Here is a 21,970-nt window from a genome sequence, read left to right on the forward strand (position 1 = left end):
AAATAACTGTTCTGGAACTCCAGTTGAGTGGGTCTGCATAGCCTGCCCAATTACCTTTATGACGGTGGCCTTCATGACAGTTTGTAGTTGACTGTTTCTAGCCAGTGGCGTGCTGGTGCTGAAAGGAGCAGCAGAGAAGCTGGCTGCTGAGACCAAGGTAGACGCTCATATCTACCCGCTGGCACCCTGTCCATTCTGCTGATCTGACTCTTCATGTGACACGAGGGTTTTCCAGAGCAACCTGGGACAGCTTTTCAACCTTGCCCCTGGTAGTCTATTTTAACCACAGGTGCCTGAACATGTTGAGTTTACATGGACACGTGCTGGACCTTTCTGAGTATACTAGCAAGTTCTCTGCCTGGGATCAGGATATCTCCATTATTAAAAAAATGGACTGACCTTCACTATCACTGAGGAGTTAAAAAAATCCCATAATGCAGTGGTGGAGATGGCTCCTTACATGTGTGCTCTAAGAACCTATGGCATAGTTCATTAGTTAGGATAGAAAAAAATTATTAATAATAGAATGCTGATGGCTTGGTTCAACTTACTACTCTCTGGCATCTTTCAGCCCAAGTTCTCTCCTTAAACAACTTTCTGCAATTTGACTTGGAATAGCTGACTATTTGAGGACTCTTTCAGATTGCTACGAATCCCTCTCCAATACATCTGTGTGCCAGGTAGTGACAAGTCATAGGGAAAAAATTAAATGATAAAGAGAGGAAAATATTTCTACCCAGGTGCTGTCCTCAGGCCAGCTCCTACCTGCTTGCGAGAACTGATTGTCAAATTTTCAAGACCTTTGCAAACCAGATGTTAAAACAACCATTATGGATAATGAAATCATATATTTAAAATCAAATAAGTTATACTAAAAGCAAAGGTAATAAATATTCCAAAACCATCCTTAACTAATTATTTTACTACATTTACTAATATTTATGTTCTATGTTACAACCACTGGTTCTCAAACTTTAATGTGCATTCAAAGTGCCTGAAGGGTTGTTTGTTTGTTTGTTTGTTTACACACAGACTTTTGGCATCACAAGAGTTTCTGAGAAAAATTGAGAATTTGCACTTTTAACAAGTTCCCAGTTGCTCCTAAGAGGACCTTTTGAAACTGCTAGTCTATTATTATGTCAATTTAAAGATGAGGAAGCATTTAGAGAATTCAGGCATCACATTCATTTCCACGTAATAAATATGTTTTTAATTATTATTACAGTTTCAGACACATATTTTCATACCACAGCTGATTGTTGATCACAATAATACTCTGACACAGAAAGCTGGAGTTAGAGTGTCTAGTGAATCACCCAGACCATAGTCAGTGTGACATTTTAATAACACAGGTAAACAATTTACTGCCTTATCCATAAATTAACTTCTTAGCTATTAATTTGTCCCATATTGTATAATCCCTCTATGCTTAATGTTTTACATTTATTGTAAGAGCACTGAAACTCTGCTATTTCTCTCCTTTACAAATGAGGAAATCAATGCTCATTGATATTCATGAGTGTCCATAGCATTAGTTACATGATTACTACCACAAGATTCGGAATTATTTTACATAGACCTGCCACAGAGTCTACTTTATTTTATCACAAAATACTTTAATTCCAAATATAAAATAATATGCATAATCAATAATTCAGAAGGTCTTCCATTTTCTTGTGCTACTGTTAGCCCTAAAGTGGATGTTACTGGCCTTGTTATCTTCTTCCGTAGAATCATGTTAATTTGTTATTTATCAGCTTTTTTCTAACTTGTCTATGCTGCTTTTCTTGCAATCATAGACTGACAGTGAATAATTTTATAGCAGAGCTCAACAATGAAGCCTCAGTACAATCAAGCATTATTTCAATTCCTGTGGAGGGTGGGGCGGGTGGCACAAAATTCAAGTTCTTCTTCACCACTCAGGCTAATAATATCTCAACCTTCAATCAGATCCAGACGTTAGAGACCAAAAGTACATGTGGGTGGTTTTATTTTTAAAGGAACAGGCTAAACAGACAAGCCACAGAGAGAAAAACAAGGATTAACACAGATGCTAAAATGCAGGTTGGCTGTCTCATATATTACTATTCAAATTGTTAGTGTAGGCAGCTAGTTAGTAGTTAATGAAAGGAAGGGAGCCAGCTTATCTGATTAAGCTGGATTAACTAGAAAGGGGCAGCTTGGCAGACTCTCCAGGGAATGGCATAATTACTGTGCCAAACAGATTGAAGTCCGAGTGGGCAGGAAGGCCCAGCAACAACTGGCCAGTTTCCTGAATTAATGGGGAAGAGAGAAACGGCTACAGCAGAAGTCTTTTACTAGGTGCTTCGGCAGGAGAAGCCAAAATGGCGACTATAACGGGGAGGAGGGAAACCTGGGTAAACCAGGAAAGGGATTGGTTAGGGGACGGCACCAGCATAGCTCCGGGAAGATGCAGGAAAGAGATTGGATAGTTTGAAAGAAAATCTCTTCTCTCCTAAGGCCAAGGAAATATAGGGAAGCTTAACAAAGGCCTCTCTCCCTTTCTTCAGCAGCCGCATGAGAAGCACAGCGTCAGTAGCAGCCCGGGAACCATTGTGCCTTGGTGGTGGGTGTGCAGAGAGGAAATGAACCGCGGGAGAGTTAAGTAACTCGCCCAAGGTCAGCTTCAGGTGCTGGGGTGATTCAGCTCCGAGTCCTGTTGACCTTCCTTGCCTGGTGAGCTCAAGTGCAAGCCTGCAGGCCTGGAAACCTGACTTCTTCCACAGCCAGACAGAGCTGAACCATGTGGTTGTGGGTGAGGCATGAAGTGGGCATGGTGTACCTGGGGTCATTGAACGCGAACTACCCACTGAGTGCCAAGGAATTGCCACATTGAGTGCGGGCAGGCTTTTTAAGGGCTCTCCAATAAATCTTGTCGCTATCACTTAAAATCCTTCCACGTGTGTGTCCCTGGCCTCTGAAATTCCATTCCCGTGACACAGTGGAAGAACCTATTTCCAGAGATGGGTCTTTCTCCAGTAACAAAATCAAGACAATATTAAATTGAGAGGCTGCCATGTATTCAGGGCCACTGCAGGCACCGAGCAGACAATGGTGAGCAAGTGCTAACACTGACCCATAAGAAGTCACAATCTCACAAGACTGGCAAAACAACTTTCTAACTGAATATCCCACAAATCAGACTCAGATAGGTGAAGGTGTACAAAAATTAGCATAGTTTTTCCAAGAGAGTAAGAATGGGTAAGGACTTGTACTTTTTAAATTCTTATTGTTCACTTTTCTTTCATTGAAAATAAGAAAGTTGTAATATTGTGATTTATGTAACAAATATTTATGTCTGGTCTTCCTCCTTCTTTCTAGCAGGGAGCTCCTGCTATAACCACTGTAAATCACTGAGTGTTGATTGAGAACACTAAGCCTGTCTTTTGCTCTGTTAGTAAGAAGACTTTTGAAAAGCACTTAAGTAACCAAAGGATTGGGGGAGGGATGTTTAATGGTGGCAAGAAGGGACCCAACCATATGATCGAATGGTTGGAACTTTCAGTCCCGCCCTCCCTGCTACCTTCGAAGAGAGGAGAGGGACCGGAAGTTAAGTAAATTGCTGATGTCAATGATTTAACCACTCATAACCCTATAATGAAGCCTCCTTAAAAAACAAAGGAACGGTGCTCAGAGAGCTTCTTGGGTCAATGAATACTTGGAGGTGGCGGGAGAGCCGTGAACTGGGAGATGGCGTGGGACCCTGCGCCTCTCCCCCGTCTTTGCCCTAACGCATGCTTCTAGCTGACTGTTCCTGAGTCACATTCTTTTATAATAAACCAGTAATCTAGTAGGTAAAACGTTGCTCTGAGTTATGTGAGCTGCTCTAGAAAAATTAATCAAAGCCAAGGAGTAGGTCATGAGAATGAATCAGAATTAGAAATCTCCGAAAATGAACCTGAAAATGACATAGGACCAAACTGCCCACAACCTTTGATTTCTTGTTAAAGAGAAAACTATCATGTGTTCCTTTATAATAGCCTCAATTAATATCCACTTTATATATAATATGTACTATACATTTTTACCATTGATTCTTTTACTCTTTCTCCTGGTTTGAAAATATAGAGGCATGAATATCGGGCATTTTTGAAAAACACTAATATATTTTTCATGTTTAATTTTTAAGAAAAATTCTTTTATTTGTTTGTTCCAAATTTAAATCTAAATTCATGTTAATGTACCTCATTGAATCCTTAGATATTCCCTAGTCTCAGCCTTTATTGTAACACAGACAAAAATAATAAGTACAGAGAATAAGCAAGTATCTATAAGCACCTATTGTATGAAAAGATATTTCAATGTTTTATCTTTTGATGTGAGCACTGAATTGTTATTCTGTAAATGATGGGACTGATCTGATCACCTTTTTTTACTAATCTTTGAGAAAAACTGCCATCTACCAAAAGAATATTTATAAACTGATGTGACCGATTAACGTTTGGCACATGAAAATATGCCCCCATTCTGTCCAAGAAAAGAACACCTCAGACTCCTTGCATCAATTTCCAAGAATTTCCCTTATCTCCACATCTAGCATTTATAAATGAGATACAAAAGTATGAAAGAAGTGGTAGATCTAAGTTTTCTTGTCATCAAGATTTGTTAGATTTTCTTTAACGTCAGCTATTAAATAATGCAGTAATAGCACAGTATAAGAAATTTCTTTTAAGAGGTATAATCAACTGTGTGTTTGCCCATGAACTTTAGAGTTGACTACCCTCTACAGTCCATACCATTTCAAATCTTCCATTTTATTCAAATTTCCTACAGAGTGTTTAAGTGATGGATGTGTCTGGGACATTTCGCCAATCTTCCAGGCCATCTGGAGTTTTACGTGCATAGAGAACTACTTGGTGAATGATTACAGACTATGACTTAAGGAAAAGAAAGAAAAAGAAAAAAGTGAATTGTAACATAAGCACAAGGGGAACTAAACTCATTTTTCTCTGGTCTTTTATAAAAGTAAAAAGTTGCCAAGAAGGGAAGAGAAATGCATTTTCACGTTTGTTATTTTTCCCCATCAGTCACATGTATTTTGATAAGTGCCTGACCTTTTTTCATAAGATGTTTAAATGGCAGCTGTTATGGCTACAGTATAGCATTTGATCCAAAGCTCTTGAGGACAATAGTTTGTTTTGCAAAGGTCATGTTCCTTATATGCCTATGAATGTGTTCAAAAGGCTTACCAACTAAATATACAAGACTTTCACTGAGAATAAATTATTTAACAACTTTAAAATTAAATGGAAGCCAAGAAATCTATAGAGACTACTTTAACAGAACTTTGAAAATTCATCTTATGGTTTGGAAAAAATATTCTTTTAAAACAAGTTAACGAGTTGATAGGAAATAAAGGGGATTGTATTAAATGACATTAAAATTACCTAGAAACAAGATACTGATTAAATCTTAAATCATACCTAACATAAAAAGTAGAAGTATTTGAATATAAAAATATCTACTTCTGGCAAAAAAAAAAATGGGGAGGAGAAAAGTTATATGTTCTCACCATGTTTTCAATAGCAGGGCCCTTTTAACTTATATTAACATGAAAACCCTAACACTTGAAGTTTTACCATTAGAATAATAAAGTCTAAAATAACTTGTAAAGCTAGGTAATTGGCCTTTCTAAAAACCAGTTTTGTTTTATTTTATCAGGTATATGGAGGTATAATTTTTATACAATAAAATCCTTCTGAAGTATATATACAATTTGGGAAGTTTTGATAAATACATAGTCATATAATAATCACAACAATCAACATACATCATTATCATCAATCTGTAAAGTCCCCTTCTGCCCTTTTGCAGTCAATTGTCTCCTACCATGCCAGTTATTTGACTTTATACTCATGTTTACCACAGTTTTTTCTTTCTAGAATGTCACATAAATGAAAATACGTGATATGTAACCCCTTGTGTCTAGCTTCTTTTAATTATCATAATGCTTTGAGGATTCATACATGCTGTTGTATGTAGTCGTAGTTTGTTCCTTGTTATTGCTGAGTACCATTCCCCAAATCAGATGCACCACAAATTGTGACCAGCTCACCACTTGATGGGCATTCAGATAGTTTCTAGTTTGGGGTAATTAATTGCCATAAATGTTGACATACAAGTCTTTGGTCATAATTACCAAGGAGGAAGATTGTGACATCATATGGTGAGCCTTTATTTAACATTATAGAAGACTGACAAATTCTTTCTGGATGTTGCTACACCATTTTGTATTTTCACCTGCAGATTATGAAGTTTTAGTCTCTCTCATACCCTCATCAGCACTTAGTAGTCTTACTATTTTTCAATTATAACCATTCTGCCAGATGTATAATTCTAATCAAGAGCCAGACTTTCTTTTTTTAGTTATTCACAAATTTGTTCTGAGTGTTATAGACATGTAAAACACTAGAACTGACAGAACAATTTTGGGGAAAAAAAGAACAAAGGTAGAGGAGTTACATTTCCTGATTTCAAGATTATAGAAATCACTATTTTAAGGGTTTGGCATAAGAACAACCATACAGATTGGTAGAACATAATAGGGAGTCAAGAAACAGACCTACAAATCTATGTCCAATTGTTTATTAACAAAAATTCCAGGAGAAGTCAATGGGTAAGGACAGATTTTTCATCATATGATCCTGAAGTAATTCTTCAAGAAACACACTCATTATCTCAAACCATATATTAATTAAGTTAATAGGGTCATAGATCTAAATGTAAGAACTAAAATTATAAGAACTTTTAAAAGAAAATATACTATAAAAACTTTGTGTCTTTGACTTAGGCAAAGGTTTCTTATATGTAACACAAAAAGTGTGAAACATACAATTAAAAAATGATAGCTTGAATTTTGTCAACAATTAAACTTTTCTGCCCTTTTAAATACACCATAAACAAAATGTGAACACAGGAACAAACCAGAAGGAAATGTTTCTAAAACACGTGTACGGTAAGATCTTGGGCAGAATTTAAAAAGAGCTCTTACAACTCAATAATAAGACAAATGAACTCATAAAATATTGGCAAAATATTTGCACAAACTCTTCAGCAAAGAAAATAAATGGATTTCAAATAAGTATAGGAAAAAATGTTCAACATCATAGTAATCAGAAAACTGCAGGTTGAAACCACAAAGAAGTACTATCAAAATATTTTTTTAGAGAATAAAGTAAAAGATTTGGGGAAGAATTTAGATCAGGATATGATTTTTAGTATGATATAAATAAAACAGTTTAGAAAACAATTTAGAAAGAAAAACAGATTTTTGTCCTTAATATGTGGCATAATTGACTGTAAACACAACTAAGACACTTCCAGAACAGTGTTAATATAGATTTTAAAGGACACCTTTAATAGTTCCTATTTCTTTTCTTTGATAGATTTTATTTATTTTTTATTTGATGGATTTTAAATTAGACTTAGTATCTGTACTTCAAAAATGATAAATTCTAGATTCAGTTTCAAATTTGGTGCTTAATTTTTATAGAAGAAAAGTATTGGTTATACTTATTTAAAATAAACAAAATTTATGTTGTAAAGAGTGTAAAAGAAATAAAGTGAAAATTATTCAACAATAAGTTAAATATCAACTAACAAAGGAAAAAATGTTGGATTTGCAGTTTTAGTTTGCATTTTTCAATAATGAAGTTACATTTTTTTCACAATGTATTTATTTGTATAACTTTTTCTACAAAGTGCCAGTCTTTCTTCTATTGTAATTTTAAAAATATTTTTACTGGCTTTCTCTTTGCTACAGTTTCCTTTGACAGATTATTCTAAAGCAAAGGCGTCCTTATGTTCACCATTATAGAACAATAAATCTTCATAATTTTAATCAGGCTGGAGCTTTGGCTGCATGATACCAAAACATCTGGCTGAGAAGCAAAAACTAAAACCAAGCTTAATGTATTGTTTCAAGCACATTTGAATACAGACAGTTGAATTAAAAATTTTCAATGTATTGTTTAAATTTGTTGAAGGTAAATCAATTTTATACTTTTCATTCAAGAATCTGGTTGCCAGATATATACAAAATTTATTGATATTGTTTATGTTATGTGTAAAGTTTTGTGTTCAAATTTATAGGAGGTTTTAATTTTCAAAGTTGTAATCATTGTACCAAAAACATAGTGCAGGTATATTATGTGTGATCAAATAGAGCATGACACAGATTTTATAAAGCTATAAGTTTCCTATTTTATTAATTATATTTAATCACAAATGTGACTTTTGCACTTTCACTCCTACTTAAAATGAAATAATAAGGACCATATTTCCCCTTCTGCTTTTGAAACAACTACATATTGTTTCATGATACTATGGGAAATATCTAGAATAGGCAAATCCATAGAGATAGACTGTGTATGAATTACTGCCAGGAGCTGGAGGGATGGGGGAATTAGGAGTGATGTCCATTGATACAGGTTTTCTTTAGGGGCTGATAAAAAACGTTTTAAAAATTAGATAGTGGTGATGGTCACCCATCTCTTTCAATAATTAAAAACTACTGGAATATCCATTTTAAAATTGAATTTTATGTATGTGAATAATATCTCAATAAAATGTTATAAAAGTACATGAAGAAACTAAGACATGCAGAGAGAAACACACATATCCAAAATTTTGCTCAGGGATTTCAAAACCCTTCTATCATTAAATAATAGAAAACTTAAAGGGAAAATAACAAGGATGTAGTAGAATTAAATAACACTATCAATAACTTGACCTAATTGACTTTGATGAAATACTCCTCATGTTGAAAAAGTACATTTTTTTTGAGACTACATCGTACATTTGCCAAAATAGGCCATATTCTGAGCAATAAAGTAAATCTTAAAAATTTTAATATGGTTCTAGTCATAAAAAGTATGTTGTATGACCACCAAAGTTCTAAAATACAAATCGTTTTCACAAAAATAGGTAGTAATCCCAGAATGTGTGCAGACTAAACCACGTATTTCTTATTATCTCAAGGGTCAAGATATCAAAATAGAAATTCTGTTGGTTAAATGAATTGAATTATTTTACATTGAAAATAAAAATACAAATACAATATATCAAAATGTACAGGATGCAACTACTGCAGTACTTAGCAGGAAGTTTATAGTTCCAAATGCATACATAAAAAAGAACAGTCTGAGCAATGAACTCAATTTCCACTTAAAAAAAGACAACTGGAATATGAAGAGCTAATTAGACTTAGAGTAAGTAGAATAACTAAAGTAATAAAAATTATTTAGTTTTATTATTTTAGTCAGAAAGAATAACAATAAAAACAGAATTGTCATGGAAACCAAAATTGTTCCATTGAGATCAATGGAACAGATATATTTCTTGCCTGATTGTATACGAAAAAAAGAAGTAACCCAATATTAACAATGAGAGATCATACCATTATAGCTCCTGTACACAGCACAAAAATAAAGGAATGTTACAGACAAATCTATGACACTAAATTCAACAACTTGAATGTAAATGGACAAATTACTTGAAAGACACAAGCTAGCAGATCTCACCTAAGCAGGATTAGATTACCTAAATAGCCCTATATCAACTAAAGAAATTGTTATTTTCATTAAAACCCTTTCCCCCTTTGGCCTACATACTTTTATTGAATTATACCAGACAATTTAAAAAGATAAATAATACCAACTCTACACATAATCTTTTTTTAATTTTATTTTAATTTATTTTTTCAAATACATTTGTCTCTGCCTCCCCCCCTCTACACATAATCTGATAGAAAATTAAGAAGGAAAAGTTTTCCATTGGTTTTCAATGAGGTCAGAATTATAATGATACCTAAACAAAACAAAACAAAACAAAAACAAAAACAATCAAGTAAAGAAATCCTTCAAGTACCCTAATGCAAAAAATTTTAACAAATGTTTAGAAAATTAAATCCAAAAAAATATTTTAAACAAATTATTAACTCTGACCTAGTGGGTTTTATTCCAGAAATGCAAGATTGGCTTAACTTTTAAAATATCAACCAATACAATTCGTTATAATAACAAAATAAAAGAGAAAAAAATGACTATTTCAAAATACATAGAAAAAACAATTTACAAATTTCAGCAAGTAAACATATAACTCAATTAAGTCTGGGATAATAAAAAACAGTTTTCCCCCTGGTTGAATATGAACAACAACAATGAATCAACAGGAATAAGAGCTCCTTTCTGGTCTTCAAATATCATCACATGAATGTGAAACTGGACTGCTTTTCTTGGAGAGATGAGGACTGCATCAGTATGTGAAGAATGGCAAATTAGAAACTGCAAAATAACTAGATTTCAGGAAAAACACTGAACTGCTATATTATCCAACCATCAAAGTTTCCTTCCTCCATAGACCTTAATATAAAAGGAAATAATTTTAATATCAATGAGTTGACTTGGGTTTTTAATTACACTAAATACAAATACCAAATGCCACGGTAAAAAAGTTAATATAATTTGAAAACTACTTTATCACTAATATTAGTGCACTATGCTTCACATTTTATTTGGCATCTTGGTAATACTTTCTTAAGTGTCTTCTTACAAGGAAGCAGCCATGCCTCAACCTTATGGATGAACAAAGTGTGATTATTAATACAAACCCAAGTGTGTATTCCTCACTGATTGGGCAAGAAAGAAGACATAGCATAACCAATTATGTGATGGCATGTTCCACGGCTCTCCAGGACTTTTTTCCTTCTCTTCTCCCATTGCTGCCTTCCCTCCTCACATACATGCAAAGAGATGCACAACTTCTTTTGTAGCCATGGTATTTTACTTCTGAAGGATACAAGTACGGGGGCTGGCATAAACATATAGTATCCCCAAAGAATTGGAATTCTTTTTTTCTTTTAATCTAAGCAAGCTCTTTTTGTCAAGACAGTGTTTAAGGTGGTTTACTTGTTTGCCCTGGCTTTGTCACTGGGATGATGGTGTCTATCCTTTAGCCATCTATCAGCCTCAACCAGCTTGTCTCTTGGCCCTAATACCGGTGTGTTGTGCATATGCTGATCTGGGGTTGGGACGCAAGAAAATGTTTTTCTATGTTCATTGTAAGAAAGGAGCATATGACTCAATCCAAATGCAAGATCTGTGGAATTATTTAATATTTACAAATAAGCAGATCATATCATGGAAAAGAAATTACAGAGTTCTGAACGAGTAGAAGCCAATGGTCTATTCAGTTTTGATGATTGGAGGTGAGTGGCAGAAGCTGGGTGGAATTTCATCATTGAAACTATTACAAATTCAATGTGTCAATTTTTAAACCTCACAGAAAATTAATGAAATTTTGTAAACATGACTGTTAGCTGTTTCTAATTTATTAAAAAGGAACAGGCAGGAGAAAATCATTTGGAAGTGAGTCTAATAATTGTCAGCAGGAACAATTAAAGTCCATTTGTGACATTACCATAATAACTAGCTCCATCATACTTCCTGATAGACTGGTTTGGGTTCAGCTATTAGATTAGCAATTTGGAAAAAATTCCCCTAAAGATACTATGAACTGTTGAGAGATAGCCCCAGGAACTGAGAAATATACGTAGAGATTAGTTTCCAGTAATGCCTGATCTCTGTTGTATTTTTACTGAAGCGGGATTACCCGAACAGCTCTTGAAACTACCCATGGCATTTGGAAAATGATTGTGTCTACATTGTGCACAAAGTAAGTCAATCAAATTGAGTGTTTTCCCCTATAATAATATCCAAAAATTTGAGATTAGACTTTGACATCAGCCTGGCTAGAGCATAATATTTAGCTGCACTCTCCTTTGGTGACTTCAACTAAAACAAATCTTAGACATACTGGAAGTTTATATTCCGTTTGCAGAGAACAACGCCAAAATGAAAGGTATGTAATAACATAAAAAAGTACTTAATAAAATAATTTAAATATCCTTAATGAAATGTAATTATTTATTATCTTCAACACCTTGAGTCATTTTATCTATTTTCTCTGTTGTTTTAAAAGGGATTATTAGCCATAATCCCTTTTAAAACAATACCAGTAAAATACAGAAACAGATTTAGTTACCAGTATGCAAGTGATTTTTATCCAGTGCATCTTCACTCATTGGGAGTAACTAAAAAAATGACTAAAGTGTAAACAGCAGATAAAGGGAAAAAACATGCTTTTGCAAGATGTCCAGGTGAATGGAAGACAAACTTGGTCTTCATTTGCCACCTTCAGAGAAGATAAAACACAGACCAGCTCTAGTTGGAATTTCCTCTGTGTAATTTTTCCAAGTTCATATATATCCTTTCCTATAGAATTCCTAAATTCCTAAGTTGAAATATAATTATCTTCTTGCCCCCCAACTCTGTGCAGATGCGACATAATTACATGAAATGAAAGCTACAGTAGACTGTTCCCAAATTCAGCAACATGGATTAACAATCGTACAACGTATGTGCATTATCACAAACTAAGCACTATGTTACAGCAGTAAACCGAAGTCTCAGCACAGTTGCTTAGCTCTTTCTAGCCTTTACAAGTCCCATATCCACAGGGAGGATCCAAAACCCATGCCCTACAAGGGATGTAGATGTGATTCTAATAAGGTGACTGGTCTGGGAAGCCTTACAAACATGCACCCAACATCTGCCTGAGAGACACTCACCAAGTTTCCCTGTCGAAAGATCAAACCTCTGTGTAGTTGACCCATTTTGTCTGCCTCTCTAGCGTCCATTTCTACTTCTTCCCAAAACTGCCTCCAGTTTCTAATTCTCTTTTCATGTGGTCTCTCTGGGGCTCCCTGAGCCCCAGGGCAGAATACAAGCATACTCAGAGGCAATCGGTGGTTTCTATCTCTATAACAGCTAGACACTCAATAGAGACAGATGGCACACTCCAATCAGGACAAATTGAGGAGGGCTCATTTACAAGCAGACTAGTTACAAAGGGTGAGTCGGGTATAGGGACCCATTAGGGATAATGTGGAAATCCAAGTTTATTGAAGCTGCTACCACCAATAGACTCAAAGTAGTCAATATTCGGAGAGGAAGGAACCTGAAAGCAAAGAGAATTATGTAGCACACAAAGAAGTCCAAAATGACCCCACAGAGGAAACAAAAAGGATAATTACCCTGACTCACTTTCCTCCATGCCTGTGAGTGCCTACTGGGACTCCCCGTTGGCTAAGCTCAAACTAAAATAGGAAGGATGGAGGCTTATTGATGTAATCCACAGAGATCGGCCCCACAGATCGGCATCCTGCAGCTGAGAAAGGAGATCTAAGGGAAACAAGAAGAGATCTAAGGAGAAAGAGCAATGCAATCTTCCTAATCACAGGGGCTGACAAGGAGAGCAGGAATCCATGGCTCTACTAGACACTGTGATGTAGTGAGCATGACGCTGTGGGCCCGCCATGTAGACTCAGAGAACAAAGCCAGCCCACAGGAGGCAGAGCCCATCCATTGATCCCAGTAAAATTATGAGAGTCCAGATCACATCACACCTGCGGACAGAAACTTTCTACTTAAAAGTTGCCCTTTTATTCCTTAAGCTGATGGGAATTTTATGTTGTTACTCTCAACTGAAAGAGCCCTAATGGATGCATTTTTGGACATCATTGAGAGCCAGACTTAAATGTGAGATCACTGTGAGGATTCAGACTTCTACAGGACCCGTCTTCATGCCAGTTACTTAACCCAGCCCTGCCCCAAGCCGAGCCATCTCCCTAGAAGCCCACTTTTCCAGGAGCTCACCTCCAAATCTGAGGCTCCTCTCAAAGTCAAACTTGTGCATGTTTTGACCAACGAAGCTATTTCAAAAATATTTTCACAAAGACTTTATAGGATACTTTTTCGTAATCCAGAATATTTGCTTTCAGTACTCCCTAAACCCTCAAAAAATGGCTGACCCACAACTGACAGCACTATTTAACACTTTTCCTCATAGTATGACAACATACCAACTTACCAGTTGTACGATGCTCCACAAGAAATGTGTTCTAATTAACAACAGTACCAAACATTTGTTAATTATTGTCTTTATTTCAAGGAGGAGCTTTAATATTAACCCTGTCGTAATGCTGCCTTCACTCCTTTGCACTCAGAGCTGACCCAAGGGAACCAGGGAAGGCAGGGCCATCAAAATGGGAAGCTCATATACCTGCTCCTTCTGGAAGTTTCTGAATGGCAATGTCAGCCTTCCAGTCCCAGATCTCTTAATTTTTCAAAACAAGTTAGAAATTTGAAATTCCTCAGTGAAGTGCTTAATTCTGAATGTTATTAACAAAGTCAGTTTAAAAAAAAAGCAATAGGCTCAATAAACATGTGAAAGGCCATGAGCAGACAGGGGACTACCATTTTGTAACACCTTACTCACAGCAAGGCAGAGTAAGGTACTAGAGAGTAAAACAGAAGAAATTCTTGTCATTTGGACACACAAGCTCACCTAAAGAATAACTGCAGCTAGACCCAATGTTATTTTTTTTCCTTTTAATATTATAGAACCATAGCCTGTAATCAATGTCTTCCTATATATGTTTGTATTTCTTTTTCCTTAAGAAATATTTGCAGGTTCAGAGCATAATTTAAAAAGAAACAAATCTAAAGTATATAGTTTTACTGATATTTTATTTTTTCTAAATTCTGATTTCTTAGATTTATTTAGTTTTAACTATTTTTTAAAGAGTCACTTTTTTAAGTCTTTTAAAAATTAGACAGAGGAAGATTTGGCTTTGGGTGGTAATCACACAATGCAATATACACATAATATATTATAGAATTGTACACTTGACACATAATTTTATCAACCAATATCATACCAATAAATTTAATAAAAAAGTAAATTGTTCTTTATTTAAAAAAATAGACTTATATTTCAAGTTGAAGTGGGAAATATAAACATTTTAATAAGTGGCCAATGAAAGTACTTAATTGCATGTATATTTATAAAATGTATTTATTGATTGGTGATTGATTTTCTGTGTTAAAGAAATAAACTGTGACTTTTTACATTATTTTATGAAGAAAAGAAACCAACAAGTCTCTCTTCTCCAAAATGTCACAGCTTTCCATAGCTTACTTTTAATAAACATAGTCAAATGCTGCCGTTCAAAGGAAGGACAAGGAGCCCACTGAGATTTACCACCATGTAGGGTTTTTTGAGCCCTAATTTACTTCCTTTGAAGTGGAACTTAATTCCATGCATATACCCAATTTGCATCTCTAACAGAAATATTAACTACATGTAGGATGAAGATGCTTCTCTTAATCATTCAAAACAGCTAAATGTTTCTTATAATTATTTGTAAGGGTACAATAAAATTACAATTTTCATATATTTGACTTCTAAATATTTTACATTGTTCTACATTATATTAGCTCATGAGATATACATAAGCTAATTAGATCTTCCAAATTTTAACAACTTTATTATACATTATTAATTTTAGTAGTATATTCCATAATATCATTATCAGACTCATCAAAAAATGTTCATGATACCAGTACAAGTTTTCAAAATTCTTACATAAAATCTGGAATTTTAACATTAGCACTGTGTGGTCAATTATTTTGGTTATAGGGAGAGCTGATATTGTTTACTTCTGAGAAAATATCTACCAAATATTTAAGTCTGAATATGCATAGTTTGTCTGCTAGTCATTGTTTTAAGTAAAAATGGTGTTCCATTAAAAAAGAAAAAGTCTAATAGGACTGACATAATCACACTTGTCTTTTCTTGATAAAAACATGATTTTGGTTTGCAGCAGAAGTACTTTATGTTTACTTCCTAGTTTGTCACACAGAACATTAAAAAAGTAAAATTAAGAATAGAGATTCTTTATATCATTTTTAATTGTTATAATATTACAGTTGACCCAGTTTTCCCCCTTTGATCTCTGCCCATCCCACCAAGAGTAGAGATTTAATAAAAATTATAATTTTATTGCTTCATTAAGGACATTGTTATTTTAAATTTTTATTTATTGATTTTAGAGAGAAAGGGGGAAAGAATTAGAGAGAGATTTGTTGCTCTATTTATTTATGCATTCATTGGTTTATTCTTGCATTCATTCATTGTTGAGTCTTATATGTGCCCTGACCAAGGAGTGAATCTGCAATCTTAGTGTATCAGGGTGATGCACTAACCAACTGTGCTACCCAGCCAGGACCCATTAGGGACATTTTTAAATGGAACATCTTTTTTCCCTACCATACAAGTACTACCTTGCTTTGTATAAGTTGCCAGAGATTTTTATACCATTGATTTTGTATCATCTAAAATGTCAGCACAGCGAAAAAAGCAAATAAAGTCTTAGTATTTGTATTAAAAAATAATATTTCCTGGATGGATCTCCTAAGTGAGTTTCAAAAGCCCCCAGAGCTTCATAGACCAGGTTTTGAGAATTATTAGTGTGTAGAATAATTTTATTTGATATTATTAATTTGATAAGAATGACCTGAGCATACTGAATTTATGCAAAGGTGGTGCATTATGTTATCTTAATTCTTGTTATTCCCCATTAAAAATATATCTAAGATTTGATTCATCATTCAATTCAAACTATAGAGCAGACTTTATTGTAGTCTACATTAGTTTTCACTATGTAGTTAACATTATGAGAAATCTACATTTATCCAAAAGATAGGTCCCATTCTACTGGGAAGTCAGTGATATAATTAAAATTAAACACACAGTTAACACAAAATCATACCTGCTCATTTAGGAGAAATGCTTGGAGCTGCCCAAGCAAGCATCATTCTAAAGCCAGCAGCAGGAATAGTGTGTAACTAAGATTATTGGCTTAAGAGTCCTATATATGTGATTTTCCACGGTAATATAGAAACTATTTCATTGTGTTGCAAATAAAAAAAGGATTTTCTTTAAAAATGTTTAGAATCAGTTACAATTAAATATGCCTGCCAAAATCGTCAAAGAAAACATCAGATGTAACATAAAGATCAAGGATGGAACAAAATGACCTGCAGTCAAATCCTACCACTTGCTATAATACTTATGAGAATTCTGGCATCTATGAAATGGGGAAAGCAATGATGTTTCTTAATGCTATCAGTAGTGACTATTGTAATTAATAATAGAAGAGTTCTTGAAAGACAAAATGAATAAATACATATAGAGTTCTCAGAACAGTGCCTGGAATAGTAAGTACAATTGAATCTTGAACAACACAGGGGTTAAGGATGCCGACCCCTGCACAGTCAAAAATTTGCATATAACTTTTTACTCTCCCCAAATACCCAAATCCACAGACGCTCAAGTTCCTTACATGAAATGGCATAGAACAATGCATACATTCAGCCCTCTGCATCTGCAGATTCCCAGCTGAGGATAAACAATATTGTTGACAATCCATCAATTGTTCAATCGGTGGATGAAAAACCTGAGGCTGTGGAGGTCCAACAATATATTTATTTTAAAAAGTTTCCATATAAGTATATTCATGCAGTTTAAATACATGTTGTTCAAGGGTCAGCTGTAACAAATATGTTTCATTTCATTTATCAGGAAAAATTGGGAAAGACTTTGAAATGGGACAAAAGAAAATTACTCTGTCTTATCCAGTCCACCACTTTGGATTATTCAAACTTTCATTGCCCTTGAGTTTTTTAAATAACTTTAGAATTGTAAAATACTAAGAGTAATGCGAAACATTTTTGTGAGGTGGCAAACAACTGGTTATTGCCCTCTGGATACTGACTGATGTTGAAGTTCTATATAAATTCATTTTAACATTTTTGACTGCATTCTTTGAAGCTTCCTATGAGCAGGTTGGAATGTCTTTCTGGTTCTCTCATTAATTAATGAATTATAAAATCTTTGATGAGTGTTCATTTTATATTTGTATGAGCGTCATGATTTTAGCATTTCAAAAATTATTTTAATGCATTATTATGGCAATGAAATCTGACATTAATTAAAGGGGAAAACACATTATGAGGAGATTTAATATAATTTTGGAATGTGGCAGGACCAGGTGGTACAGCTTATTGGAGACAGCTGGGGATCCTTAGAGAGCATCATGTTAACCACACTGAGCTGTTAACTCAAAGACAATCAGGTTAGACTTCTCACTATTGAAAAAATGTAGAAAAGTTGTAACAGGGAATGAATATATTAAACTTATATAAAGCTATCCATATTAATCTTAGTAAATATTAAGCCCAGCTTGTAAGTCTAACCTGATTTATCTCTCAGAGCTAGAGTTTACATGTTAAAAGTTTCTTTTCTAAGTATACTTTACTAGAGTTAATGGATTTGGTTCCTCTATAAACCTAAGGAACAGCCTGATCTCAGCTCAAGGACACAGACCAGGAAGATCTAAACCAGCAAGGACACTGCCTGCATGTCCACAGCCCCTCTCCCTGATCTCTTTGTTCTGCTTTCCTTCTCCTCCCTCCTTATAAAAACCTCTGCCTGCACTAAGATGTTAAATTGCAACCATAATTTAGTATCTCTCAGCTAGAATGTATTCTGTAAAAACTCAAAGCCTTTAACCCACCGTGTGCCTCCATTCTCATTAAAGTTGTGAAATATACTGGTGCTGGCCATAAACCACAGGTGTCCAGGGAAGGGGCCATGCTAATGTAAACAGAGAGAGAACACTGGAATGAAGGGAGGTAGCTTGGGAGGAAGCTTGGAAAGAAGCTGAGTGACTCTCCTTTCAGTTCTCCTTCCCCTTACTCCCAAAAGGAATAGCTCATCTGCACTCTCCCTAGGAATTTTCCTCCTCCCAGATTCCTACTAGCTCCCCATTAGGTCCAATAGGTTGACCAGAGATACTAAGATGGGTTTTCGAGGACAGGAATCCACCCATCTTTTCGAGACACGAGCCCTCGAATAAATCCCTTTCCTTCTCACCAACACCTGTCTCATGAGTTTGGTTTTTATTGCAACAGGAAGCCAAGCCAGGGTTCAGTTACAAAGTGAATACATTTTATTTTAGGCTTAGTTTTCTACAATATTTGCTTAGGTAGAATACCTCATTTCTTGATAAGACAAGTAATATAAAATGCAATCTACGGAACTCTAAAAGCTTTCCTGTCTCTTGCTCTGTCTGTATAATTGAAGTTCATTCCCTGGGCGTTCTGTCCAATGTTATAATTCTGAAAATGAAAGCAGCAATAGCTGCTGGTTTACATCCCACTCCTCCTCCACAGGTGCCCTGAAGACTCACTGAACTACCATAAAATGAACTTCTGATCCATTATATGATGACACCTCATTTTAGCATGCAAAAATGACATTTATTTATATACATATTATAACTAAATTTTTAAAACTGTTTAAGTATATCTTCTTTAAAGAGAGCTCAATATTTTTTTCTTTTCATGTGGCCCTATATATAAAAATACTAATATAATAAACCCAGAAAGTTAGGGCTCAGTAATTTGGACGGCTTAATAATTTAGGTAGGAAAGGACCTAATTGACATTTGCTTTAAGTATGTATTTATTTCAGGAAATGATTTATCATCAAATAATTCAAAATATCTATTGTATTTATTAAAGAGAGAAATATTTAAAGGGTTTTAAGCATCCATTCTCACCTAATCCTTGTGATAATAACAGTTAATTATTATCTACCAATGTAAGATATCTACATTTAAGATTAACATAGTCTGAGTTCCTGGTATACACAAAATGTAGGTCAGCTGCTTTTTGTAAAAATATCCTATAATTCAAAGTAATCTTCCTGATAAGCAAAAACCTTGGGTGTTTATTTGCATGTATAGAATATAAAAATATTTTTATCCTAAAATATCCAAATGCTACTTTATTTGTGCACATTTATTAAAGACATTGATTTTCTTTTCTTATAGCAAGGACTTAGTGACTGACTTTTTTCTGCCATTATTTTATCCCAAGAAGCAATTTAATAATGGCCTCCCAGCCACATGAAAAGTGAAACCTTATCCATCAACATGGCAGAAGCAGGCTGCACAGCAAGGTGAGAAGTTTTGCTGATACATTCCTCCAGCTACCACAGAACATGAAAGCTTTACTGCAGAATTGCACTCCCATGCCAAGTTTCTGATGTACAATTATGTAGGTAGAAGTAAAACTAAAACCTTCTGGAAAACTAATGTTTACCCATCATAAAATTCAGGATTTTCCAAATGACCGGTAATTGCTTGCAGTGCTTCCAAAAAGTAGATTAACTCCTTGCATTCTGGTGTGAGTGTTCTCAAATGATCCCAATTCTTAGGCTGCTTGGACTGGTCAGAGGACTCTATGGATCAATCACACTCAACCACTCCTACTTACTAACTGCCCATAAAACAGCGCAGAGAGTCATACAGAGAAGAACAGAAAGAAATTCCTGTTTCTGATGAGACACTAATGAGATAATGTGGACTTTTCATCGAATTATAAAACCATCCCCAAAACAAAGGCTTAGTTTATCGCCCTCTAATCATAAATTATCCAAGCTTGCTGCCAGTTAAGCATTCTTAACCACGTGGGGAACTCGAACAGGCAATAGTGATGTATTTGGAGAAATACTGTATGAGACAGGAGGGCTTCCCCAGGCAGCCCCGGACCCTGGAGGCCCTGAACCTGGGAGCTGGGAGTTAGAGAAAAGGAGAAAAGCCTGTGCAGCCTCCACAGCCCCTCTGTGGCTTTGGGCCACTGGCCTCACTTGGACATTTCTTCTTTCATGTCACCTTTTCTTTAACAATGTTTTAGGCACTGGATTTGTGGGGGTCTGTGTGTGTGTCTATAAGTAAGCCCAATAATGCTCGCTTCTTTTCAAAGTTATAGGAAAAGATGATAGCTTTTAACTGTACAAATAACATTTGGAACCATTACAGAAGATCAAGTATTTCAAAAGCTAAATGAAAGACCACTTAAGACTAGGGCAAAGATCATTTTAGGGGGTTCTGTGTACTTATTACTTTCAGAATAACCTTTCACTAATTTATGACTCAAACAAACCTCCTAAGCATAATGTTACTCAGTAAAATAATGTCTGCCCTGAATTCTCCTTGTGTTGTGATGAGAATAAAATAGATTTTGGTTAAATTTCATACATTTGTAGTTAAACTGTAACTTAGTTTTATAAATTCAAATAATAGCATTAATGATCGTACTTGGTTCTACATGAAATTTATATTTTAATATAAATATATGCTTTACGTTTTTGTTTAAACCACACAGGTATTCAGTGAGTGAAATAAGATATTTTAAGAAGTTTTGAGTTTTGATTATTCTAAACTATGAAGAACGTTTTCATTAATGCTGTGAGTTCTGTTTCACTTCCTTTCACCTCAATTGCTACAGCCATGATAATAGGAAATGCAAATAGTAGTAAGGAGATTTTAAAATGTGATGTTAATTCAGGTATGCTGTCTTCTGGCCTATCACAGGTCAAGTCTGGAAAGTATAAATCTCATTCTGCTCCAGCAAAATGCTTTATTCATGACTTTGAAAATGCCAAGATCAAAAGGGGTGGATTCAATTCCATTCAATTTGCTCAAGCAGACAGAAAAGATGCTTTTATTCAAATGACAAGGACATTTGATCCAGAAAAGCTGTACTACTTTCTTCTGGAATAAGGACACACACCTTGCTTTATGAATTCTGTTTTGAAATTACCATTGTTGAACAGCTTATTAATAGTCTGGTCCAAGTAACAGTCTAAAGATGAGGCAATTAGCAAGCCTTTTGTCCTAAAAGGAAAAAAAATGTGTTTCATTATAAACTGCCAAGGAGCACAAAGAACCACCTAAGGGATTCCATTCCCCCGAAAACCTGTAGCGTGGACTTGGGGGACTGCCACTTAGCTTTGTGAAGTGAGAGAAAAAGATCATTCATGTGGTGCCAATAAATCTACCTGGTTTGCTTATCAAAGGCCAGAGGACTATCTTCGTTAATATATTGGGGACCAAATAAAAGAGATTGTAATTTTTTCTATAAGAGGCTTTCTAAAATAGTTATTCACTTACTCTTCTGTTGGAGGTATAAATGTCAGT

Source organism: Pteronotus mesoamericanus, unplaced genomic scaffold (assembly GCF_021234165.1).
Source record: "Pteronotus mesoamericanus isolate MK-2021 breed Mesoamerican mustached bat unplaced genomic scaffold, CSHL_Meso_final contig_90, whole genome shotgun sequence".
NCBI lineage: Eukaryota > Metazoa > Chordata > Mammalia > Chiroptera > Mormoopidae > Pteronotus > Pteronotus mesoamericanus.